Source organism: Atractosteus spatula, chromosome 19, assembly GCF_055471065.1.
Source record: "Atractosteus spatula isolate fAtrSpa1 chromosome 19, fAtrSpa1.hap1, whole genome shotgun sequence".
NCBI lineage: Eukaryota > Metazoa > Chordata > Actinopteri > Semionotiformes > Lepisosteidae > Atractosteus > Atractosteus spatula.
Window position 1 is genome coordinate 13,891,957 of NC_142724.1, and position 25,502 is coordinate 13,917,458.

Here is a 25,502-nt window from a genome sequence, read left to right on the forward strand (position 1 = left end):
GTGCACTGGCACACAGAGACAACGAGCAAATTCAAAACAGCACCGTGCTCGATAAGAATGTGGCAGGGACAGATCCCTATCTGTCGGACGTGGCTCACCAAGCCGCCCAATACGGATTCTTCATCGACAGCGATAAAAAAAAACCCAGACAGCAACAAAAGGCAAATTAGACTTTCTCCTTCTGTATCTGTTATTGGGACGCACAACTAAGATGCGATCTGCATGTGTGCATTTTGTCGCTTCATCTGAGAAAGCACAGCATCCCCCCCCTGAAAAAAACAAAACAAGGCAAGCAGAAAGGAGGGGAGGAGGAGATGAAGAATTGAAAGCAAGATAAAGAGATGGAAAAACAGAACTACTCTGCTGGCAGGTTCAGCAGAGCGACTCACCAGGTTCTTCTGGGGATAAGTGGGAGTGTGGGGGTGTAGGAAAGTGCTCTTTACCAGTGCTGTCTTTTACCTCACATATACATATTCCCAATCTTCAACCCATAACAAAGAACACGATCGCACCAGGCAATATCCCGGCAGGGTGGGACACATCCCAGTTCAGCACTGCAGAAGACAGGTCATTCCCTGGACTACTGCACCAAATTCACGCTGGCCGTGTAAACTGCAGATTTCCTACAGTAACTCTGTCCATCTTTGGACCACTGCTCAATTCCCTCTGCCGTGACAACAGTTTTTAAAAGACTTGCGCGCGCAAAGAAAAACTCTTCGCAAGGGGTCGTTCTAGTCTAGTCCATTTGAATGAGAGGTCAATTGGGCCTTCTAGACTTGTTAGTCATAACAACTCTGTTCGCCAAATGGCTGAAAGACTGGCCCCGGTATTTAAGACTGTGGAACAAGTGAATCCATTTCAGCCCAGGACGTAGGGGTGTTTTTACTGCTTACAGATGAGAATACGCTGCTTACCATTTAATTACAAGAGCACAGAAATCAGGACAGAACCTCCTTTCATTAGAAATAAAAGGCAGAATGATTTTTTCATGATGAAATGCGTGGTGTCTGCCTGCTCTAGGGCTAATTTTCTCCCACTGTCAAGTCCAGCTGAGCTCATCTGGTGGTAGGCTGTAATATACATAATTTCGCTTCAGCTGTTGAAATCAGGATATTACCAAGTATCCAGCCTTCGCTGTAGACGAGGTCACTGTGGGGGCTAGCGACCAGACTCCAGCATCCATGCCTCTTCACTATTTATTGTGTCACAGTGCGGGCTTTCCGCGAATCCATTCCATTCCATTACATGCTAGAAGATTGTTTTTAAGGGCTGCCGACTATCTGATGAAAATAAAAACTGACGGGATTTTCCCTTTCTTTCACCACCAAAGAGAATGCATACACTTTTTTTAAACTATTCTGTTTGAAGATACAGTACATTTTTCTTCAGAGCAGGTAACATTATTTAATTATTTTTTAATAAATCCTTTCAGATGTCTGTTCTTGATCATTTGCAGATCTGATACACTTAATTTTGCAGGAAAGAACAGCCGCCTGTGACTAAGCTGGAAATCGGTTTACTTCATGTATAATTGCACACAGTCATTCCCTTCCACTGAGTTGACAATACAGGCAGTTGGTTGATCACTCCACACATACTGCTCCTTGTTGCTCCAGTTACTCAGCACCCACACAACACAACCCCCACATCCACAGGCAAATTTCACTCCGGCACAAAACACACAATTCTGTTTTGTGATGACGGGCTGGGCCGTGGGCTGGCGGTATCGAGGCAAGATCAGAAAAAGTTAATAACATGCGAGATGAAGGGTTGAACATGTCTTTTCAAAGACACAGAGAGCAGTGTAGGCTAGGAGACTGAATTAATTTGACTGAAGCTGAGGGACTGCAGGGTGAAGCACACCAGCCATGGCTGCTAACGAAGGAGATGGACAGAGCGGCTCACACGTCACCACAACTGACACCGGACTCGCCTCTCTCTCAGACACAGAGGAGCAGTTTGAAGAAGTCAGTAACTGTCCAGTAACTGTAGATAGCGCAAGAGCTCATGACATCCCTGCTCTCCCAACGAAAGAGGCTGATATCAAGGAATCTCACTATAACACTGCATGGCTACAACGCTACTCAGATAAGCATTACTGGAGTCAAGTTACAAACCCTAATATTAATTAGGGTTTGTAGTGAGGACCTATCCTACAGATTTCTTACACTGCACTGAGGTGCGCTCCTGCGTCTTGCCTCACACGTGTCTTTCAGGCCACGCCTTGACACTGTGACTCAGAAAGCATCCAGTCCTGTGTGCTAGAACTACAGCGCTCAGCCCAGTGTGACTGATGGCTGTCCGCGGATGTCTGATGCTCCTCTGGGGCGTGTCGGGCAGCTGCTGCAGCAGCACCAGGAGAAGGAAATCGCCAGGGCGACAGGCACACGCTGGGGACATCAGAGAAGCTCGTGGATTGAGGCATCTCTGATCCGCCTGGATTCAGACGAGCAATATTCCCGGTGTTTTGCCTGCTTAAGTCAAAAATAAAACATAAATGGTCCTTTCTATTGTATTCCCTTGTCATACCGTTTCTTTCTTTCTCCCCTCTCTCTCTTTCGCTCTCTCCCTTCCCACAGATAAAAGCCTCTACTCTGCCCCCCAGCCCTGACTGGCTAGGAACAGAGGATTCGGTTGCCATGGAGACCACTCTGCATTTCAAACACTTTCCTGGCACAATGTGACTGCGAGGGGCCTGTCGGGAGGTGGTGGTGCGTGTGGGGGGGTGGGGCTTCCTGTCATGAGCAATGAGCAGTACAGCAAGAGCTGCTGCCCAGGATTAGTATTCCACTGCACCGCAGTCCTAATACCCCCCCCGTCCCCACCCTCTAGTAAGGCCTCTGGGCCTTTCACTGACCCTGGTCCCCTTCCCAGCCTCCTCTGTCACAGCTCTGCTGCCCACTGTGCCGGAACCTGAGATTCTCAAAGGGCAGCGTTTACTCTCGGCAGCTGCCTGTTTTACTCCACTGTGGGGCAATGTTATCTCCTGCCAAAGCCTCCTTGCTTTTCGATTTGCTGTGAAAACAAACCAGTGCTGTTCTGCAGGAACCACGAGTAAATGTCTATACATTTGGTTAAACAGCGCAGTGAAAACCTATGGGTCAATTCTGTCAGCCAAAGACCTTGCTTATCTGAATACAATGAGGAGGGAAATTGAGTTTTGATCAATGTGAAGACAGCAGATACTAATGTCAGGTTCTACAGAGTGGCTTCATAGATCCAACCGCAGTCTTGAGCTGCTTCGTGTTTGTTTCTGAGCACAGAGGGCAGACTGTGGTAATTTGGAGCCGGGTGTGTTAGAAATGAGCCTGTGGAATCGCATAGCCCCCAAGTCAGTGGCCCAGTGTCTTCCGTCCCATTCCAGCTGCAGCACGATGCGAAGGCTGACAAAACGCAGCCCCGAGGATTGATCTGAGCCGAGCAGCGAGGCGTGGCGCAAACGGGATGTGGCGAGGGGACCTGACGCCCCTGCGAGCTGGCGTTGTCCAGCAGTCCGGGCTGTCGGGCTGTGAATCTGCCCCACAGGCAGGGCCGTCCAGAGCCAGGCTACACCGAGAGCAAACCCCCCAGCCCCTTGTAGCTTCTGACAGGAGCCACAGCATCACTTCAGAGTGTGGAAATCAGGCCTCAGTCCATGTTACTGTGCATGATGCTTTCACCTCAGTATGAAAAACGTTTGCGCGTGACTCTTTGAAATACTTTATGAAGAGCTCTGCTGCAAGACAAAATGACGAGGGAATCCATGGGAACCAAGTCTCAGGCAGAGTGCTACTTCTCCTCCTCAGTCCAATACAGCGCAACACACCCGGGTCATGCAAGGTTTTAGAAAAATCCCAGGAAATATCAGGACACTGGAAAAACCCATATTCTTAATACAGGGGGGGAAGAAAACTCAAGTGCTGCCTTCTCTGTCTTTATTTATTGATCTTTTGCGAAACTGGTACGAGATAAAGAGAAGGTGATGGGCAAGTCAGAGCTGAGAAACGTCCCAGCCCTGCCTTCACCCAAGGCCAAAAAAAGCCCCAAGAAAAAAGTACAGCAGAAAGCAAAGCTAAAACACCAGACATATTACAAGTCACAGCAGACTGCAGTTTCAGCCCCCTGATATAAATGTTTACTGAATTATGCGTGTGGTAGTTCTGGACACCTACTGTGTTCCTCTAACACTTTTATCGTCCCTTTCACAACGTTTCTGTTTGTGTCTCAGTGTCTCTCGTGACTTAGCCAGTCTCCCACAATCAATATTCCCAAACAGCCATTCTTCCAGTTAGCTGGCTCCCCAGGTGGGTGGGCGTTTTAAGAATTAACCTGAAACCTTTTACTGTTGTTGCTTTCAGAACTGTTCATTACCTGCTGTCCGACTTTCCACCCACAGCTTTAAGAAATGAGTTAGATGATGGAATGTTACTATGATATCTGTAGAACTACAGGCAAAGCTCACCGCAGTAACAAACAATGTGGTTTAGAAGCCAAAATACACGCTGTCTTCTTGCACTGTTACAATTGCCCTGACCAGCACCACAGAAAATTTTAAAATATTCCTTATTTTGTCACTCACAAATTTCCCATATTTCTGCTTTTTATTCACATTCCAACATGAGACATCTGTTCCAGTGTTTTGTCTTTTTAATTCAACACACTGCATGAATATAACAGGAAACTTTACAATCTGCCTCAGACGGTGTCCAACTCTATAAAAACAAAAGTTACAGCAGCATACGTCATCCCAACAAAATCATCTGCAAAAACATCTCACTGACAGTTCTTCCACGATGCTGGGACTGCACATCCAGCAGAAATCAGGTAGGAGCAGGAGCTGAGAGAACAGGCCCTGCCTGGGTTGAAGAAGTATTCTGGTCAGGCTCCAAGCCTGACCTCTGAACAGCTCTGTTTGTTTCAGATCAGACAAGCAAAGCAGAGAGTAAGGCGGCATTAAGAGCTTCAAGATGGCATTTGAAACTGAACATGCCAGTGTTCAGAGTGAAACCACTTAGCAACGCCGCGCGTCTTTACAGTAAATACCGATCGAGGGCTAACACCCGCAGTCAGTTCCTCTCCTTGGAATAGATCTTCTGAGGCGAGCTGCAGGCAGCCCCACACTCGGAGTCCTGCACTGCTGAGGGCCAGTCTTGTACTCACAGGCTCTGCCGAAAGAACAAAGACCCACTGATTCAGGTCACCCAGCAGGCCCCCTCCACCCTCACCCGCCCTCCCGCCCTCAGACGAACGCCTGCCTCCCTGCAGGACTCTCCTGAGTCCCATGGCAGGCCGAACAATCTGTGCTTTCAGCCCTGCAAATGTGCACCATCAATTTTGCAGGAGCTGCTGTAGGGAGCCTCCTAGTCAAGAGCGAACCCTACTGCTTTCAGCCACAAGGGCTTCTGCAGTCCTTGGCACTCGCCTAGTGCTATAGCTGCATCCACAGGCTCCGATAACTCGCATTTGAAACAAGCGAGTGTCAAATTTATTAGGCGTAATATGAAATGTTTGTGAAACAAAGCTTATTTCATTCCTAACATTGCCTCTATGTTTACAGACTTAGAAAGGCAATCATTCTAATTCAACTAATTTTATTTGTGTCTGTAAAATACTGAGAAAGTGTAGGCTGATTTCTATTAGTACCACAGCTGAAGGGCATAAAGGCCCTCAGTCCCACTTCTCCAATCCACACTGTGTTCCATTAGTTACAGCAGTGAGCACAAAGCCTTACCGTCTTATCAGTCTCTCATTTCTACTCTCTCCTGCCTGAAACTCCCATCTTCCCCTGTCTTGGCGTGAAGAATCAGTCTTTTTATTACCCACGTCCCAGGGGCTGAACTAAACCATAAGGTCAAATCCCCCTAAATAAAACACTAAAAAGCTTCTACCATTGAGTCTTGTGCACCTTTGTCTCTGCATTTACCTTTAAATTTACCCAAAGTGGGAAGATATGCAATTACACTCGAATACCAGCATAATACTAAACGCCAGTTTTGTTTAGCGAGGAGGAATGGGAAGTCTGAAGCAATACAGGGAGCCTCTACACACACTGAAAACATTTTTCAGAAGCAGGCCCTGAAACAGGTCTATAGTCTACAGCCTGTAGTGATAGGGCTAAGAGCTGAGCCAATGACAACGACAGAAAGAGAATGAGGTGATGCCTGTGATACAGGCCTGGGACAGCGGCTCCTCTCCTAGTCCCTGTTGGGAGAGGAAAAAGCTCCTCTCTGCCAGGAGTCTCCCTGCCAGCCACAGTGCAGAGACTGTCCGGACTTTGGGATGAGAACCTGCACAGTGGCAGAGGGTCCTGGACTGAACCCCATGCAGTGAAAACGTATACAGTTTAAGAACGCAGCCTTAAGAAGCCAAAATAGTTAAGGTTTTGAAATACTACTACTATTGATAGAAATAAATAGTAGTTATTAATGTTCCTCAGTGGCTGAATGAAGTGCACACAGCCATTTGTACAGCTCGGTCCTGGACCACATTTTATGACCTCCTCAAGACCCCTGTTTTAGCAACACCTCAGCTCTCAAATGAGTGTTTCACTCAATCCATGTAATTCTCAGTTTGGTAACGGAATTAACCTGTTTCACATATTCAGCTGCAATAAAACGGCTAAAAACAATGGCTGCGCATCCACACTCAGTATATGCTTGCTACTGTTATGGTAGTTTAAATTCTTTTATATTTTTTTCTTTTGTTTTTGTGTCTCTCTTGCATTGCACCTTCTCCAGCAGCTTCGTTGTACTTTCCTATAGTGTACTTTTATGGTGCTGGCTCCTGTAATAACTATATTACTGTTCCCTTTTATACCTGCCCTTACAGTAAATCTTTATTATGAACCGTGTGTCACCTTGGAAAATGACATCTGCTAAGAAAACAGTAATAAAACCACTTTCTTTTTATAGAATAAGTGAGCTGTGCTACTTGATTGCTCTCCCTCCCTTTGCTATCTGCAGAACACCGCAGCTCTCTCTAGCTGTGACCAGATGTTCCTGTTCTTCTGCTTGTTAGATTTCAGACTGCAAACCCAGGTGTGCTGCAACAGAGCTCCCAATACCCCTGATTTCAGACTGCAAGCCCAGGTGCGCTGCAACAGAGCTCCCAATACCCCTGATTTCAGACTGCAAGCCCAGGTGCGCTGCAACAGAGCTCCCAATACCCCTGATTTCAGACTGCAAGCCCAGGTGTGCTGCAACAGAGCTCCCAATACCCCTGATTTCAGACTGCAAAGCCAGGTGAGCTGCAACAGAGCTCCCAATACCCCTGATTTCAGACTGCAAACCCAGGTGTGCTGCAACAGAGCTCCCAATACCCCTGATTCCAGACTGCAAGCCCAGGTGAGCTGCAACAGAGCTCCCAATACCCCTGATTTCAGACTGCAAACTTTCAGGTCGTGAATCCAGGTGTGCTACAACAATGCCAAAGGTAGCACCAGCAGCATAACTGTTAATAAAGGACAGACATTTTTTTTTATTTTAATCACTTGATCCCTTCACTTTAGCAATATTAATGGTCATTTAAAACCATGACAATAAATAGAGCCATTCTAATTAGTAATCATTCTAATAGCTCTGGAGTCCCTCCAGTGGCTCTGGCAAGCTCTCCTGCGCACACCCACTCCCTCCCCCTGCTGAAGCAGGCAGACAAACACCCTTCTCTTCCTGCTCTGCCACTGAATGCGATCAACGTCATCCTCGGGATTATTTGACATTATCACATGAGATTAATATTGTACACAACAAATCCAGTGCCTGCACAACTCTATTTGCAGAGTAGAAAGTTTTCATTTGTGAGAGGCACAAACATATGTTCACGTAGAGCAGTTAAACCTCCAAAACATAAACCAAACAGAACTCAATCCTAGCTCCTTGTCGAACTCTAACTAAGCGTCTTCTGCATTTCCTCTCTATAGACACAGCAGGGCAGCTATGCTGCTTCCTGGGATCCAAAACAGTACTCTCTCTCCTTGCATATTCCCCCCACAAAAGGTACAATCCCATCATCAAGGGTGCCTTGGCTGGTCTCTTCCTTACTCCTGTCTCTCTTATCTGTGCAGTACAGTGCATAATGGAGCCTCTGCTCACTTCCTAGACAGCAGAGCTCCACGACCACTGGAGAATGGAGTTCTGTCAGGTTCTGCCTTTTCCTCTGAACCATCCTCACACTCACATAAACAAACACCTTAGTAAGTATTAATAATAATAATGGCTTACACTTATATAGCGCTTTTCTGGACACTCCACTCAAAGCGCTGTACAGGTAATGGGGACTCCCCTCCACCACCACCAGAGTGCAGCCCCACCTGGATGATGCGACAGCAGCCATAGTGCGCCAGAACTCTCACCACACATAGGCTCTCAGTGGGGAGGAGAGCAGAGTAGTGAAGCCAATTCATAGATGGGGATTATTAGGAGGCCATGATTGGTAAGGGCCAATGGGAAATTTGGCCAGGACGCTGGGGTTACACCCCTACTCTTTTCGAGAAAGGCCCTGTGATTTTTAATGACCACAGAGAGTCAGGACCTCGGTTTTACGTCTCATCCGAAGGACGGAACCGCCTAGTACCGAGTGCATTGCTGGCGGCAGTTCACTGAATTCCATCCATCCTTTTTCTAAACACTGCATCCAGTTCAGGGTCACGGCGGAACTGGAGCCGAGCAAGCAACGGGCAGAAGGTGGGGTACACCCTGGGCACCATCACAGGGCACACGCAGACTGACACAGACACAAACACACACTCACACCAGGAGGTCAGTTTTCCCAGAAGTCAGTTAACCTACCAGCATGTCTTTGGACTTAGGAGGAAGGAAACTATAGGAGGAAACCCAGAGGAAACCCACATAAAAAGACTAACTCCACACAGATAGCACCAGGTATTGATCCCAGGCCCCCAACACAGTGATTGCAGCAATGCTAACTACTATGCTACCATGCTGCCCCATGTTAAAAGCATTGTAGATGATAAATATGTCAATTAGATTGACTCCATACCCGGTTTTTCAACATTTCAACAACAGACAGGGAGAGAAGCTTGGGGTCAGAGCACAGGGTTAAGGGCCTTGCTCAGGGGCCCAACAGAGTAGGATTCCTCTGCTGGCTGCAACATTTGAACCGGCAACCTTCCAGCCACAGGCGCAGATCCTTAGCCACAGAGCCACCGCTCTGCCCCTTATTAGCAGAGGCAATGCACCCTGTGTCAGCTCAATTTGCTCCAAATTGTTCTCATGCTCAAGGGAAAAGAAAATCATGTCGATAATTCCTTCTCAGCAGACATTTGGATCTCGCCGGTACGTTGCTTAACAGAACCTTAGTGTCTACTCAGCCACACCTCAGGGAAGACAGAAGCACCAGAGCTATTCTCAGTGACCTTGAAGGCAAACTTGTCTAGCTTCGAGCTTCCCAAACACTTCCCATTGCTTTTCTGCAGTTGTTTACCAAGTAAAAAGAATTCTGGCCTTCTTTGATACCCTAAGCTCGAGCCCAAGTTCTTCTACTGATGTATGGCAATTGTCTCAAGACATGGCCAATGTGTTGAATTCAGATTTGTATGTGTATTTTGCCTCTGCAATCATTATACTGTATATACTGCTCATATGTTTTACTGTATCTTGCTCATATGTTTTACTGTATCCATCTACTGTGTAGCAACACTTTCTTATGTCAAATGTGACAATAAAACATGGTTTATATTTCATTTTTCCAATCTTTGTTAGCAAAAGGCTTAGCAAGAACGAGGGGCTTTCGCTGCAGTGTTGTGAATCAGATTTACAACGTATTTTAGACATTATTCAAGTCACTGCCTCAGATGCCTTCCAGATGGTGCAGGTTTTTATTATTTCCTCAGTTACCACAACAGAATTCAAGAGGTGTTTCAACAATGGCAGCAATGACAGCACCTCCTTGAGCAGCTTCCCCTGTATCTATAGTGGGGAACTAGATTGAAAAGTCTCATTGAGAGGGAGGAGTGACACCTACTGGTCTATCAACACCACTTACAGCAAACCGAGGTCTCCTATCTCCGTACTGCCAAGCCTTGCTTAGGTACTGATATCAGGTAGCAAGACGTAGCTCCTATTGACACAAATCAAAATTTTCTTTCAGTCAAAAAGAAGGGTGCTCTTCTATTATTAAGGTAGATTTAATTAATTCTCATCCATCTTGTTATTGTGTACATCATATTACTCCACTGAGTCTTTAACTAACATTCAAGTAGTGAATGGGTCTTTTGTGCATTAATTCTGGTGAAGTGCACATCATACAATTTCAAGTTAAACTCTAGCCCGTAAAATTATAAAATGGCTTTTAGTTTTGGGCCACAGCCTCTGTGCCACGGTGAGAAGTCAGCACATCAAACCAATAAACCAGAGTCAGATTGATGTCCAGTATTGCTCAGTAATTTTAGTGCTTTGAAAGCAAGCCTAGCATTCAACAATAAACACACAGCAGCATGTAAACACTTTCTGAAATAACTGTTCTTGAAATGAAAAGGTTGCCTTGTTCAATAGTTTGCACGAACATCCAAGACCAACATTGAGAGAGCCAGCTGCCCAGCAGGATGAAGATTTCAGTTTAAGTGATAAAGACAGTTGAGGATGTGGCAGTTTCGGGAGAGAGAGAGAATTGTTATCCCCGATCCCAAGGGGTAGACAGACACATGTCCATTCACATCTTATTTCAAATTAAATTTCAATTTTCCTTCAGCTCACAGTGAAGACAACCGCTCCAGAGCGCCACTTCATTCTCCTCAAGAGGACAGGAGGAACTCTCTGAATGAGAGCTGACCTGTGACACTCTTGTTCTAAAACACTTCAATCTCAATACAGGTGTGAACTCAACCCTAGAAATGACAAAAACAGTTTGCACCAAACCCTCCATTTTCTATAGAGGTAGGATGTTCGGACTGCACTGTTCAGAATTGTGAAAATCTTACCAATCAGTGAGGAAGAAGATACACCTTCAACTTCTTTGAGACCCTCACATGCCCTCTAAAAGCTAGCTAGCCCACCTCAAAGACAACGGATCTCCGTCTGAGTGGAATAATTTCTATTATTTTGAGACATTTATGAGGGATGACTCTGCAGACTCAGACAAGTGGGTATGATACATGATATTGTCTGTGTTCAGACCCACTCGCCGTGCTTGACTGCTGCAGTTGCAATATGAAATAAAAGAATTATAAAGATGCATGACAACAGGCTTTACAGAGCTCTTTTGAGAAAAGTGACGGGTCTATTTCCAAAAGTCAGGAAGACGCATTGAAAGAAACTACTGTATTCACCTCAGAAAAGGAAATGATATTTTGAACAGCCATGCAGACGTTATTCAATCTTTCATCACAGTGGATGTCATGATCACACATCTCTGTAGAACAGTGACTTCACATGATGGGATTTCCACATGAATTTGGCCCATTTATAATGTTATTAAGGTGTCACCAAGCCAGTGTTACATACTGTAGTACAGAAGGAATAGCTACCAAATGAACTGGATGAATGGATTCCTCTTGATTTTAACTCTTCTTATGTTCTGATGTCATTACTGGCCAGTTTTTATAGTGCACAGCTGGGGAGTGCTACAGGATGACCATACTCAGGCATTAGGAATTGATACAAATAAATGTCTTCCAATCTGAGGGCTCTTTTAAAATCCTAGGCCGTCCCAAAGTGCCCCAGTGTATCTGGAGTTACATGGTCAGCCTGTTGAGGAGTTACTTTCTTAATTACCACTTGGTGAATCCCAAAAGTAACTTTTGTTCTAATAAAAATTCTGCTACCAAACACACGAAACGCTATAGACCAGTGCATTACATTCTTGGAAAAGTGAGAAATGACCTGACAGGCCAGGGAATTAAACTGGTCTTTTAAGATGTTTGAAAGGCTGCACGTTAAATCTGCTTGAGAAAGCACTATCATCCCACACCGCACTTACTCCTGTGAGGGGCGAGACAGCCAAAAAGCCAAATGGTACATAGCAACCAAAGACTGCAAGGTATTCCCTGGAGCAGAAAGAGACAGAATGTCAGAACAGAAGGCTGCTGAAAAATTCAGTCTCTTCTTCTTTTCATCTGATATTGATTTGATAGAATCCAGTCTTCGGAAGGGGAAAGGTAGATGAATTGTTTCATCAAAGTCTTGGCCGCTGCACAGCCGGTCTGTACAGAAGCCAAAAACGGTGCTGAAACGACAGGCAGTGCCTTGCTGTGAGGCTTTTATGTAGGAGACTCTAGCCAGTTCAGGGCAGCAGAGGATAAATACGTTCACACACATCATTTGGGCTCGCTAATCACCCGAGACACAGGCTCCTTCAGAGAAATACACTTTGTTAGCTGCTCATATTTTACACATAGCACTGCACAACGTATCATTTCAGAACCCAGAATTGTAATAGAAGCCAAAATCATTCTTAATGTTCACGCCTTCCCCCAGCTCTGATCGCCTGACTTATTTTTACAACTCCTTTCATTCCCAGATTCCCATCTTCCATACTTCCTTTGGGATTCGCAGGCCCCCCCCCCTTTAACCTTCCCCCTCTCCTCAGCCTCCTATCCCTGCTCCTGCCTTCTTTCTCCCTCACACCTGCAGAGGCTCCACAGCCGAACCCAGGTGCTTTTTCCTGCTCCTTTTGCGGCGCAGAATGAATCACCCCGTCTTCCTTCGCAGAATCAGAACCACAGCACAGCTGGGTACTGAAAACCTGCTTTACCGGTTTAACCATCCCTGAAAACGTATAAAAGACACAGAGCGCTGGGGTAAGCCATTTCAAAGAAAATTAAAAGGAGAGCCAAGATCCCACCCAGGACAAAGAGATTTCTTCTGCTAAGCACGGGTGGAAGTAGCATATCTGATTCTGCAGATGAGAGAACATCAGTAACGCAAACCAATCCAAATCAAGAGACTGAACAACTAGATCTTACTTCAAGCCAGGGGGTTATGATCAAGGGCAGATTCGTCAGGCACATCTGGTTCTGCAAAACACAGAAGTACCCCCAGGAGGGAATAATGCCCCCCAAGTTATGGGCAGGTTTGTTCAAAGGTCAACGACTACAGAATCAGGGGGCTACTTAAGACCTCTCACGCATTCCAGTGATAAGTCACAAGATTCGCCTGGAGCTTAGCTGCCCTGATCACAGCCAAGAGATAATCCCTCAAACTGCACTGCGCCTTGACAATAGGTCCTACAGGGTGGAGCAGGGGGGGCAGCCTTTAGGGAACAGAGGCAAAGATCAGGATTGAGAAAGCCTGCAGCTCTGACAAATTAATTACAATGTGGCAGCACAATCAGGAAGCAAGTCAATAACGGCTCTTGTTTTCTGATTGTTAAAATTAATCATCTATGTCAAGGGAAAGAGCAACAGCTTTCGGCTGGATTTGGCCAGACTTTGAAGGACTCTTAAGGGGCCGTTGAGACGACAAGACTGCAGTCCTGAGTCTCCAGTGACATTAACAGTTCAGAACTGCTCAACGTTGCCCTCTGCTGAGCAGGGGCAAACTGTCTGGTCAAAACTATTCTCTGACGTTAAGGAGGCTGGTATTGCCAGCCTGTAAAAGCAACAGTTAAGAAAATCGGCCTACACGTGGATTGAATCTACAGTATAATTAGCGAAAACCGGGAGACCCCATCAGCTCATTTAGAAATTTGTTCTGCAAAGTCCGATTCAAGCATGGCTTTATGCAGATGCGTATTTGAATGGCTCAAGTCAACGTTTTCGGTCACGGTGCTCTGATGAAGATTTCCGGCTCTCCAGCTGCTCACTGTCTTGATGCTAATCACGAGGCAGTGGCCCTCTTACAGATCAGCCGCTACCAAGGAAACAGAGGTTCACAGGGGTTAACATACTGTTCAAGGCACCAAGCCTGAAGTAAAGAAAAAGAAAAGGAAGAGAGTTTCTGCACCCACGCAGAAATCCCAAATAATAACAAGGCAGTTTATGTCCTTGACAGCCTAATTGTCATTTACATACTCAGGAGCGCAACGCGTGCTTCAGTGAAACAATGAAGGATTGCGACTCTTGGCTTGTCAACACTAAATATGCTCACTGCCTGCATATCACCAGTACTCCTATTGAATTTCCATATTTCTTTCCCTCAGAACTCCAAGCATCTCCAATACTGGTCAGTGGAAGTTCACAGTCACACATTCCAATCAGCTGCACTGCTTATCTGTGGTGAATAATTACAGCTTCAACTCTCTGGTCAAGAACAAACATCCAAACCCTCACTGCCTCTCTCAGACAACACGGATAAAAATTGAAAAATCCATATATCTTCGGCGCAGTCGCTGACGGGCTTTGGAAATGATATCCCCGAGAACCAGAATCTCATCTGTCTTAATATAGTGCCTTATTTGTGTTCTTTTCTCTTTTTTTTGTTAAAAAAAAGTTAATGAATGCTATCCTGAAGAATGCTGACTGAAGCACAGGGAGATAAATGGGGAGGATGCTGTGGCGCTGACCTGAGTCTGAGGAAGATGCCAAAGCCACATCGCTTGGGGAAATCGATCCTCGTTTCCCGCTGCTGGCTCTTGCATGTCCTCACGGCTCGCTGAGCCAAACGCAAACATATTTGGCGAAGCTCGGCCGCACGCTGAACTATCAGACATCTGGAGCACAATCTGCTAAAGCATGATATCAAATACGACACCCCCCTCCCCTGCGGCACAGCACACCATCTGCAAGGGCGCGCTGTCAAGGGGGACCCCAAACTGTTCACAGCCCAGGCCTGCAGGGAGCAAACTACAGTGAGCAGAAATATCCTGTTTGACGAATCGGTGGTGTTGTGGCTCTGTGGCTAAGGATCTGTGCCTGGGGCTGGAAGGTTGCTGGTTCATATCCTGTGGCTGGCAGAGGAGTCGTTCTCCATTGGGCCCCTGAGCAAGGCCTTTAACCCCAACTGGTCCAGGTGTGCTGTACAATGGCTGACCCTGTGCTCTGACCCCAAGCTTCTCTCCCTGTCTGTGTGTCTCATGGAGAGCAAGCTGGGGTATGTGAAAAGACAAATTCCTAATGCAAGAAATTGTATACGGCCAAAAAAGTGATTTTATCTATCTGATCTAATCAAACACTCCTTACACCAGTCCCTACATTCCAGGATTCTCCAGCCCTGCTCCCAGACAGCTACTGGCTCCACACGTTCTCATTCCAAGCCTGTTCTCCACCACTGCAGCACACATGGCCCAACCGTTGTCTTAATTAGTCCAGATGAACATAAATGTTTAACGACAGATTGACCCTGAAAGAATAAGGCCCAGCAGCAGGAGTGCCAAAGTTTTGAATACGACGGCAAAGTGCTGATGGAAATAAAAAGGTACAATACGTCTCATCATTTCATTTTGGCCTTTCAACGTGTGTCCTGACACTCATGGGCTGAGCAGCTGGACTGAGGACAATGATCATTCTGATCTCCAGTTGCAGGGGAGGCAATACTGCCCCCTAGCTGCAGTACCTGTCACACCACAGCTCCTGGAGGTTTCACACAAGCACGTCACTGGGGACTTCAGTTCTCTAAACCTGCCTTGGGAGATATAATAAGAAGAAGAATTGCTTACACTTATAAAGTGCTTTTCTGGACACTCGGTTTTACGTCTCGTCCGAAGGACGGATATGAATAACGTTGTCTTGGTTAAAACCATTTTAAACTTCTTTGTGCATGAATATGGGCCTCCAAACCTTCCAGAAAAGCCACATCACTGATGAGATGTCCATTAAAAGCCTAAAAAGACCAGCCAGTCTTACCCAGTCAGAATTTGATGCCACCTCTCAAAGCTCACCAGTCTGAGCTAGAAAGCCACAACCGGCACCCACCTCCCCATGCTGTCTTGTGTGTGCTCTCACAGTAGCCACAGTGTCTGGGCTCAAAAAGTCCAGGGAAAAGTGCCGAAAGCACACTGCTCACACTGAGATTTGCTGAAGCTGTCCAACAGTTATGTTCAGCCAGGAAAGCTGTGCTGGGAGTGAATGTTAATAAGACTGCTGGCCATGTGTGCAAGACATTTACCACTGAGCCAGCATTACATCAGCTTCCAAAATAAGAGAAATAAGACAATGTGCAGCCATGTAAATACCAAAGTATGCCAATAAAAGACATTTTTCTACTTTTTGCCTGTCAGAAATAAGAATCCTATTCTTGCTTGTGACTTGACTGTGGCCACTTGTTTTCTTACTTTCAAATTCCTTCTGCTGCAGCTCCTGGTAAAATCTTCTCCGTGTGTGGCCCAACCCAGAAGCACAGGGTGTACATGCTTGTGGGACAGTGGTATTTATCCCTTAAGCAGCAGATTATGTACAACCTGTTCTGTGAAACACTCAAATGTTGGGATTTTTATTTAGAAGCTTCAGCCATTCACTTGACCCTAGCTATTATTCTTCATGGGCACAGTACCAGCACACGTCTTGCATAAGACTAGACTGCAGGTTACAGTCTAGCGGGTCTAAATGACCTTGCAGGCCCCTGCTGCCTATGGCAGTACCTTAGTTATCTTGCCTGCCTCGCAGCCTGGCAGTGGAAACTTTCGCATATTCTGTCCCAGTGCCAGATCTCCCCTGCTGAATCATGTGCTTTTTAAGCAGTGATAAACAGCACTGCAGCCAGAGCTCTCTCGCAGTCGCTCACCCTTGCCCTCACCTTCCCCAGCCTGCCACGCTTCTCTGCTCTGAGGCACCACCATTCTGAGGCACTGCAGAGCCCCCCCAACGTCCCTGTCGCCCCCACTGTCACCGCGCTGGGCCCGCTCGTGCAGACCCCCGATACAGCGCTCTCGAAGGGGTCTCGGGAGACGAGGAATGATGCAGGGAGCCGGTAACATTGCTCTGACTCCAGCCTTTGCTCTAAGCTCTTTCAGCTTCTCGCGCAGGCAACTCGTAAGATCAGATCCATTTCTTGGCCACATCTTGCATTAGGAATTTGTCTTTTTTCGCATTTCCCAGCTTGCTCTCCATGAGACACACAGACAGGGAGAGAGAAGCTTGGGGTCAGAGCGCAGGGTCAGCCATTTATACGGCGCCCCTGGAGCAGTTGGGGTGAAGGGCGTTGCTCAGGGGCCCAACAGAGTAGGATTCCTCTGCCGGCCATGGGATACAAACCGGCAACCTTCCAGCCACAGGCGCAGATCCTTATAGCCACCACACCGTCCCAAGTACCAGACTGCAGGTGAAATAAGAGGATTTTATTACTGCTCCTCATTTGGAATCCCCAGTTGCTTTTCAGCACAACCTCCCTGGATAATTAAGCCGTGACAGTGACAAGGACTGACACTGCAAAGCAAGTACTGTAGGTTATAAGTGAGTCAAGTCCAGCAACCTCCCGCCACCCTCTCCACCACAGTCCCTAGGACTGTCGCCCAGGTTTTTGTTCCCAAATAGTGACGCTACAGAAGCAAACGCCACAACCTGGATTCCCTATTGGGAAAGGCTTTTACTGTAGGACCCTGCAGGCCCTGGCGTTATCCAAACCTTTCTCATCAAATTTACCGTACGAAAGATGTCTGAAGACACCCCCTTTCTGGTGAGCTGCTGCTTCCTAAACCCTTACAGAGAGCCATCTCACAGGATTCCTTTCATCTGAATTTTAGATTGGGGTTTCATTGACAGCATGCCGGAGCCTGAACGCTTCCTCCTGGTGTGACTGACACCCCAACGTGTCGGAATCGCAATCCCATAACACACAACGATGAAGTCGCAAAAGACGGCGTCGGAAACAGCCCTCGATTTCCCAGCAGGCATTGCAGCAGGAGATATGGGCACCGACAGGATGGGTTAGCACTGGGGGTTTTATAAAACAACCGAGGTGCACACACACACACACACACACACAACACAACAATCCCACAGGGGAAAAGAGGATTTTACCTTTTTAGTCATTCACGGGACTTCAACTACATCAAAAGGCGAGGACTCAGCCGAGGCTATGATAAGCCCTCTGTTTTGACAGAAGTTACTTTGAGAAGAGCACTGCAGCTCTAGCAGAGGCCTCGGGTATTAGTCAACGGAACAGCAGGAGAGCTGACAAGGTGAGCCTTGATCATCACATACCTCACCACGTTTAATATTCTTCTGCTGTACCATGGCAACCAGCGCCATTGCAACTTTCAGGCTAATATGGTTTACTATACATCTCACACATCTCACACATCAATCTCTCCCGCGACCTCCAGGTGACAGCAGCAGGGTGCTGGGATATGAGGAATGGAGGCCTGGCTCTCCACACCTCCTCTTACCTGCCCCGCCAGAGCCCGGAACGAGATGGATAGGACTGTGAAGCGCAGCTCTAACCAGCAAGAAGCTCTAACCAGCAAGCCCACACTGACAGCTCAGGGAAATCACTCATCTCCAGGATGAATGCACTGCTAAATCCGCAGGCTATTTTAAAAAAAACTATCACAACCCATTGAAAGAACCATTTTAGATGATATTCAGAAAGAGCGTTTTCCGCGGGATGCTTTATTTTACTCTTCCAGAGTCTCACATCTGTCTGTCACTACCTTTCTCTGCTCCAGAACCAGAACGTCATTCATTCATTATTTCAATTGTTCTGCAAGAAGGCAAAAATTCTGTAACCCACAAAAGACATATTTAGGGAGAATGCTCCACGAATTAGACACAAGAGAAGTGTGCCACTCGATTAAATAAAAACTGCACAATTATACGAAGGATTTATTTCCTCTCTCACAAGGTGAAGCGGTTCTTTTTGTTCCTTCTCTCCGAGTGGTAAATAATTCACGTGAATTACTGCAGCCCTTTTCCAGCTTGGTGTCACACCTCCCTAAACAACAGCTTCATTGTTATGAAAGCCTGTCACCAGCATTGCTGTTACCCACTTTTCACTTCCTACCGATATTTCTTGAAGGGGTCCCCACCACGATTATAGTTATTGTTTCTCTCCTCTTAGAGATCACTTTATTGGCCATATACAATTTCTAGCATTAGGAATTTGTCTTTTCGCATACCCCCAGCTTGCTCTCCATGAGACACACAGGCACACAAGACGGGGAGAGAGAAGCTTGGGGTCAGAGCACGGGGTCAGTCATTATACAGCGCCCCTGGAGCCCAGGGGCCCAACGGAGTAGGATTCCTCTGCCGGCCGCGGGATTTGAACCAGCAACCTTCCAGCCACGGGCTCAGATCCTTAGCCGCCACACTATATCTCAAAACAACTTCCCTGTATTTCCTTCCTGAATGCAGGAGCTAAAACTGATATGGACTGTAAAGGGTTAATGATTGCTTCTTAACTCAATTAAACCAACTAGGTAGTCTCACTGACCTAATCCTTTCAAACACCAGGATATAATTAACAAAATAAACAGGAAAATGTTAACTACAATGCAATATTTTATTGAAATGTATGGATTTTTTAAAATCTCTTTCAATCTCTAAAACTGGAGCCAAAAATTTAGGCTTTATAATTTTATAAAGCAGACTGTGATGGAACGGCAGGGCTGAAGGGTAACGAACTGGGCACAGTCAATAGGAGGATGCTTATTCTTCAAAACCACAAGCCGAAACATCCAAAACAAATCCATCCTTTAAAATAAAGTCCGGGTCTAGGAAACTTTGGCCTAAACGGTTAAATGGAGATATTAAGAAAAAATAAATAAAATGAGGGGGCGGCTTATTAGACTTTGTAAAAGGCCCAAGATTTAAAGGCGGAAAAAGAGTATAAAGAGCTTCAGGCACACATGCAAAAAGACATACTGTATGCATTGCAGGTAGAAAGAAAAGAATATTCCATAGCCAAAAGATAATGTAATGTGTTTTTCCAGTACTACAACTGTAAAACAAACTGTAGAAGTGGAATTAGATATTTATAACATAGTATTCATTACACAGTAAAATAGAATTTGTAAGAGTGTTAGGTAATTATAGCATAACTGACACTGAAGAGATAAAAACAGAATTCAATCTCTTTGCACTTTTAAGAAAAGGCTGGAGGGAATTTTAGTTCCTCTCCCACAACAAACCAAATGAGCGAATGGGCCAAATTCAATATCCCACACCAGCCTAGTTCTTATCTAAACAACTGCATTTGTTTTGGAACCTGTACTGCAATCCTGAGGTGAAAGTCTGCAATAACACAGAGCAAACAATCCAGGTGAGCACACAGCCAGCAGGGCAGGCACTGAAGACACTGAGCCCCGGCCAACACAAGCACTTTCTATCACAGGCCAGGCAATCACAGAGCTTGCATGCGACCAACATCAGCGGAGGATGACCAGTATCTTAATGCACTACCTTACATTCCACACACTAAACATAATTTGAAATAGTGATTCTGTTAACTCCTTAAGTGTATTTTTGTCAATAAAAAGAAAAATGTAAAAATGCAAAAAAGAAAAATGTAAAACTTGTGGACTCAGTCTCAAGGTATTTGCAAAAACCAATAAAATAAGTCAACATAAAGCTTCAAAACTCTTCATGGTACATCTCAATACATATACAATACAATACCCCCGCAGTACAACTGACTTGTTGTTTTGGTAGAAAAGAGAACGCTAATATGCACTAAACAGCGGCTCCTTTGAATGTTCAGGTAATATGACTCTGCAGCCTTTTGTATTCTCCCTGTTTCACATCTCTAAACATGCCTGAATGACAGACACATTCACCCAGACCCCAGAGGCACCAGAAGGATTCTTCACTGTGTGAGCTCTCCTCAGCTACCAGGCAAACAGCACTACAAAAGGTCAATACAGGCCCCTCTAGGAAGACTGGTTGCCTGGCAACCCATGGACACAGAGCTGCTGTCAGCACGGGAGTGCTAGCAGTGGTGCAGTGTGGGATAGGTCTGGGAGGGAGAGTCGAGAGGGCCTCCAACTAACTGCCTCAGCACAGGACCTCCCCCTGCCATGTGTCTCATTAGTACTGTCACTGGCACAGCATGCCCACAGCTCCGCAAAACTGCTGGGGCAGGGGATTCACAGCGTCGCACCAGAGAGTGTCTGGCAGGACAAAAGGTGTTGCCTTCCTGGCCAGCCAATCTCGTGTTTGTCCGTACTAAATTAAACAGTGCAATGTTACACAAAAAGCATTATTAGATTAGATTCCCTTCATAATTTAGTAAACTGTTGCCTACTACACACAAATAATGGACATAGCAGCCTTAAACAATTTGGTTAACTACCTTACTGACTGCTTGGCAGCACAACACAGTGAAGAGCCCTCACTACAACAGTCTCGTCTTCAATTATATTTAATACAGCAGCTCTGCATTTCCCTAAAGGTAGAATTATCCAAATCTTGCCTTCTGATGTCAGTATTTTGCCTTTATTTGAGCAGTAAATTATTCCAGCAGTGAATGGCGAAGGACCTATAGTTGTCAAAGGGGGCGGCTGCCACAATAATTTCACAGCAAGAATTATTTTTGCCATTTTGAACCCACAGCTCAGCAGCAGTCATTAATCTGTGATTCAGGCGCATTCGAAAGAAAGGCAAGACAATTCCACAACGCCACCATCAACGCAGCTTTCATCTTCTACAGCTGGAAGGCTGCTATAGTGTGGAAAAGGAGGAAACTAATAGCCTGTCATCCCCCAGCCTCCCCCCGTCGATACTGTAAGATTGAGGGACCGTCACAGCCAAGGCACAAGCTCAGAGGAGGGTGAGGGTCTTCAGAGCAGTGGCTAAACTTTGAATCAGGTGCAAAAGGGTTTCATCTAAAGAGACGCCACCAAGCAAGACGCACTGAATGTCATCCTGCTGTACATGACACGGGGGCGTGTCCAGTGTGGAGGCGGAGCCCTGGTAGAAGGGCGACGCCCCACCTTTGTAGTCCTAGCTGTCTGAGCTTCCAGCTGATGAGCGCCCGCTGGGTGGGTCCTACAAAGGCACACTGGACACCCCCCGACGGGACGAGCAGGGCCACCCCCGGAAGGGGGAGTTCTCACCGACAGTCCCGGAAGGGGATTGCAACCGCGTAAGGTTTTCAGGTTTTGAGGTTTTCTGTTCATTTTTCTTTCTGCCTGTCCCATCACACACTTTCACCGGGGCAGGCATACACATACCTTCTTTGTTCCGCACTCAGTTCTTGTTTTGTTTTCATCTTCCGCGCCCTGCTCACCAGACTGGACCCCGCTAAACAGGGTCAGTCCAGTCCGGTCACCGCTGTGCTGGCGGCTCTTTCTTCCCCAGGCTGGACCCCGTTCAATAGGGTAAGCCCAGTCTGGAGGTCACACGGCACACTTTCTTTTTGCCTTTTTGTTCATTATTTTTCACTCTTTTTGTATTGTTTTCAGTCCCCTCACCTGGGCCGTTGACTTTTTACCGGTGCTCGCCACAGCGCCTCCCACTCCACACCGTCACATAACATAAACTGCATCAAAATATCAATGCAAAAATTCACAAGAATTTATTTTTCCTGTTTCCTACTGCCCCAGGGGATTCACCAGTTCTTAGCCAATTGAGACACACACCTCCTCAGAACAGGGCACATATCAGCCTTCCTGCCTCACACTCACACTGAGCTGTGGCAGATGACCAGAGGAAAAGGGGGAAAGGTCACAGGTCACAGGTCACAGGTCACCGTGAATCAGGTGCCCAGCACTCCCAGCCCTCGTTGGTCAATCAGAAGATTGGGTGGCACTCAGCCAACGTAGGACTCACAGCTCGTTACAGAAGCAGCCAAGACTCAACCTGGCCTTGTCTACTGTAAATAAACCAGCATGCATTTGGGACAGGTGTTTTACAGGTTTATCCGCTGTACTCGAGTTGTTAGTATTTTCCATTATGTAAAATAAACTACAAGTTCATCAGTACGGTGTCAGTTTATGTGTTTTCCTGCACAAGTACCATGGGCGCAGATCTGATAATCATCCTATCATAATAGATCCTCAGAGCCCACCTCTACACGTCCTTGAGGGAGGAATGCATATTTCTCTTCTGGAAATTGTAACAGAATAAAAGTATTTCTCTTTCATTTGTGTGGGGCACAACCCTGGAAGCAGACAAAATATATAAAACAGGTTATTTATTCTATTTCCTGCACGAGAAATTGAGCCCATAATTGAAGAGGATGAACAAAGAGCCCTGATATTCATTTCCACCAAACAAACAGTCTCTTCTCCAAAACACTCAAGGACACCTTGCAAAGACTGTCCAAAAACACAGTCCAGCCCACAGATACCTCCTTTTTATGCAGGTTTTCTTATTTTCCAAGGATACAGATTCTATGGCTTTATTCACAGGCTTCTTACCTTTGGAATTGGTCTTGAATGCAAACCATGCTAAACACAAGACGCACAAAAAGGCAGCATGATAATCCTATCACAGAGTTTTCTTCGTCTTAAAGTTGCGAAATAGCATTCCATTGGCTATAAGCCTTAAATTATTTTGGTCGCCATGGAACAAACAAAACATGGCCAACTGCTCACCTGAAAAAAAGAATTAATTACATTTTTTCAAACGGGAGATTATTCCAAAACTGGCATGTTGGCGCAGTATTTAGCAGTGCTGCCTCTGCGCTCAATTTCGGACATGGGGTCCGGACCTGTGTCCTGGGGTGCTATCTGTGTGGAGTTTGTATGTTCTCTCCATGTTCACATGGTTTCCTCCAGGTGCTCAAGTTTCCTCCCACAGTCCAGAAACTTCTTTTCGGGAAACTTATTGGCTCTTGGGAAAAAATGGCCCTGGCCCGAGTGTGTTTGTGTTCGTGTGAGTGTGTCTTGTGATGGACTGGTGTCCTGTCCAGAGTGTACCCTGCCTTGTTCCCATTGCTTGCTGGGATAGGCTCCGGCTACTGTGCAATCCTGTACTGGATAAAGCAGTTAGAAAATGGATGGGTGGGTGGTCAGATTATTCCAAAATTAAAGTAGTTAAATTATAAAAATGCTATTAATTACAGAGTTATCAAGGCTGTGTGAGGACACATGTTGAGGACACATTGAAGGACACATGTTGACACCGAAGAGGCACTTCAGAGTTGACCTACACACCTGGCATAGTATCTTTCAGGCTTTCCGAACAGTGAGGAAGAGAAAATATGTTCCAGTGCAGAGCTGGGCTGGGTTATACTATTTATTTCCACATGGCAGTTCTGTTCAAAGGGGACTCTCCTGGAATGAAGTGAGCAAGTGAGAAGAGAGCAGCCATGAGCACTACTGTACCTCCTCGCTCACCCTCAGCCCCGAGCACTACCTCCTCGCTCACCCTCAGCCCTGAGCACTACCTCCTCGCTCACCCTCAGCCCTGAGCACTACCTCCTAGCACTACCCTGGGGTCAGTAGGGGGGAAAGTATACTGTAAAAAGGCCCCGTCCTTCAGATGAGATGTAAAACTGAGGTCTTGATTCTCTCCTTAAAATGTCCAGTGTCCTGGCAAAATTTTCCCATTTCCAATCATGGCTTCCTAATAATCCCCATCTCTGAACTGGCTTCATCACTCTATTCTCCTCCCCACTGAGAGCTGGTGTGTGGTGAGAGTACTGGATGCACTATGGCTCCCAATACATCATCCAGGTGGGACTACACACAGGTGGTGGTGGAGGGGAGTCCCCATTACCTGTAAAGCGCTTTGAGTGGAGTGTCCAGAAAAGCATTATATAAGTGTAAGGATTACAGTATATAAATTCCATGAGGGTAACCTACAGTACAGTAGCTTTCCCCAGCCCTGTGCTTTAAAGACTAGGTGTTTCCTTTGTCCTGTCACCTCTCTCCCACAGACCCCAGCCCTGCTCTAAGCTTTGCTGGAAGAACTGGTCGGCACCTCAGCCTTGAACCTGGCAGTTTCTCCCTCATGGCTGCCACTGTCACCCACATCCGCCCTGTCAGTCACTGCAACAAAGGGAATCCTCTTCACTGCCTCTCACTACACGCTGCTTTCTTAAAACTCTCCTTTGAATAAAAGGGAAATGACAACACAAAAAAATAATTGTGTGTTTATCACAAAAATACAATAAAGTTGTTTCGGAAAGGACGGTAACTATGGCAGCCTCACTGAGCCCTGCAACATACTCGGCCTCTGTTGGCCTTGAAATATTCTGTTACTGATTGACACATGCACAATTGCCAAGGAGGAACTGAAGCACTGTAAGCTGTATTCACAGAGCAGCGCATTTCAAATATTTCTGTACTCTGCTCTGTTAAAGGCAACATCACCTGCTGCACTCCAAAACAGGAAACAATGAGACACTGTATCCAAAAGCTCTTCATTTTCTGAGTTGTTTAAGTGGAACATTTCTTCACAAACTGTGTTTGTATCCCAAGGTTTATTGTGACATATTGCGCTAAAAGCGGAGAACAATGTAGCAAAGATCACCATAGCACAGCACAGAGAGGTGTAGTAAAGCACAATACAGCTTCATAGAAATGCAAAGAGTGTCCATGATCTAGTTTTGGAAAGGTCAAGGATAAACTGTGAAAAGACCGAGCCAATGTATCACGGTTTTTACAGTAATGGGTACAGACGTAGCTCTATGCTGGGGGAACACAGCAGCCCATAATTCTGGATTCACTCATCAGCGCTGATCTCAGATGCACTTTCCAATGATGGGGCACAGCTGCTAGTCTCCCCCCTCTGATCTTGTCCCTTCCCAACC

At 46.2% G+C, this 25,502-nt stretch overlaps 1 protein-coding gene across 4 annotated transcripts in view; it reads right to left on the bottom strand.

Moving 5' to 3' along the window:
* The window catches only part of LOC148818130 (uncharacterized), a 99,219-nt gene that overhangs the window by 57,339 nt on the left and 16,378 nt on the right, over positions 1 to 25,502 (bottom strand). The window lies entirely within an intron of this gene.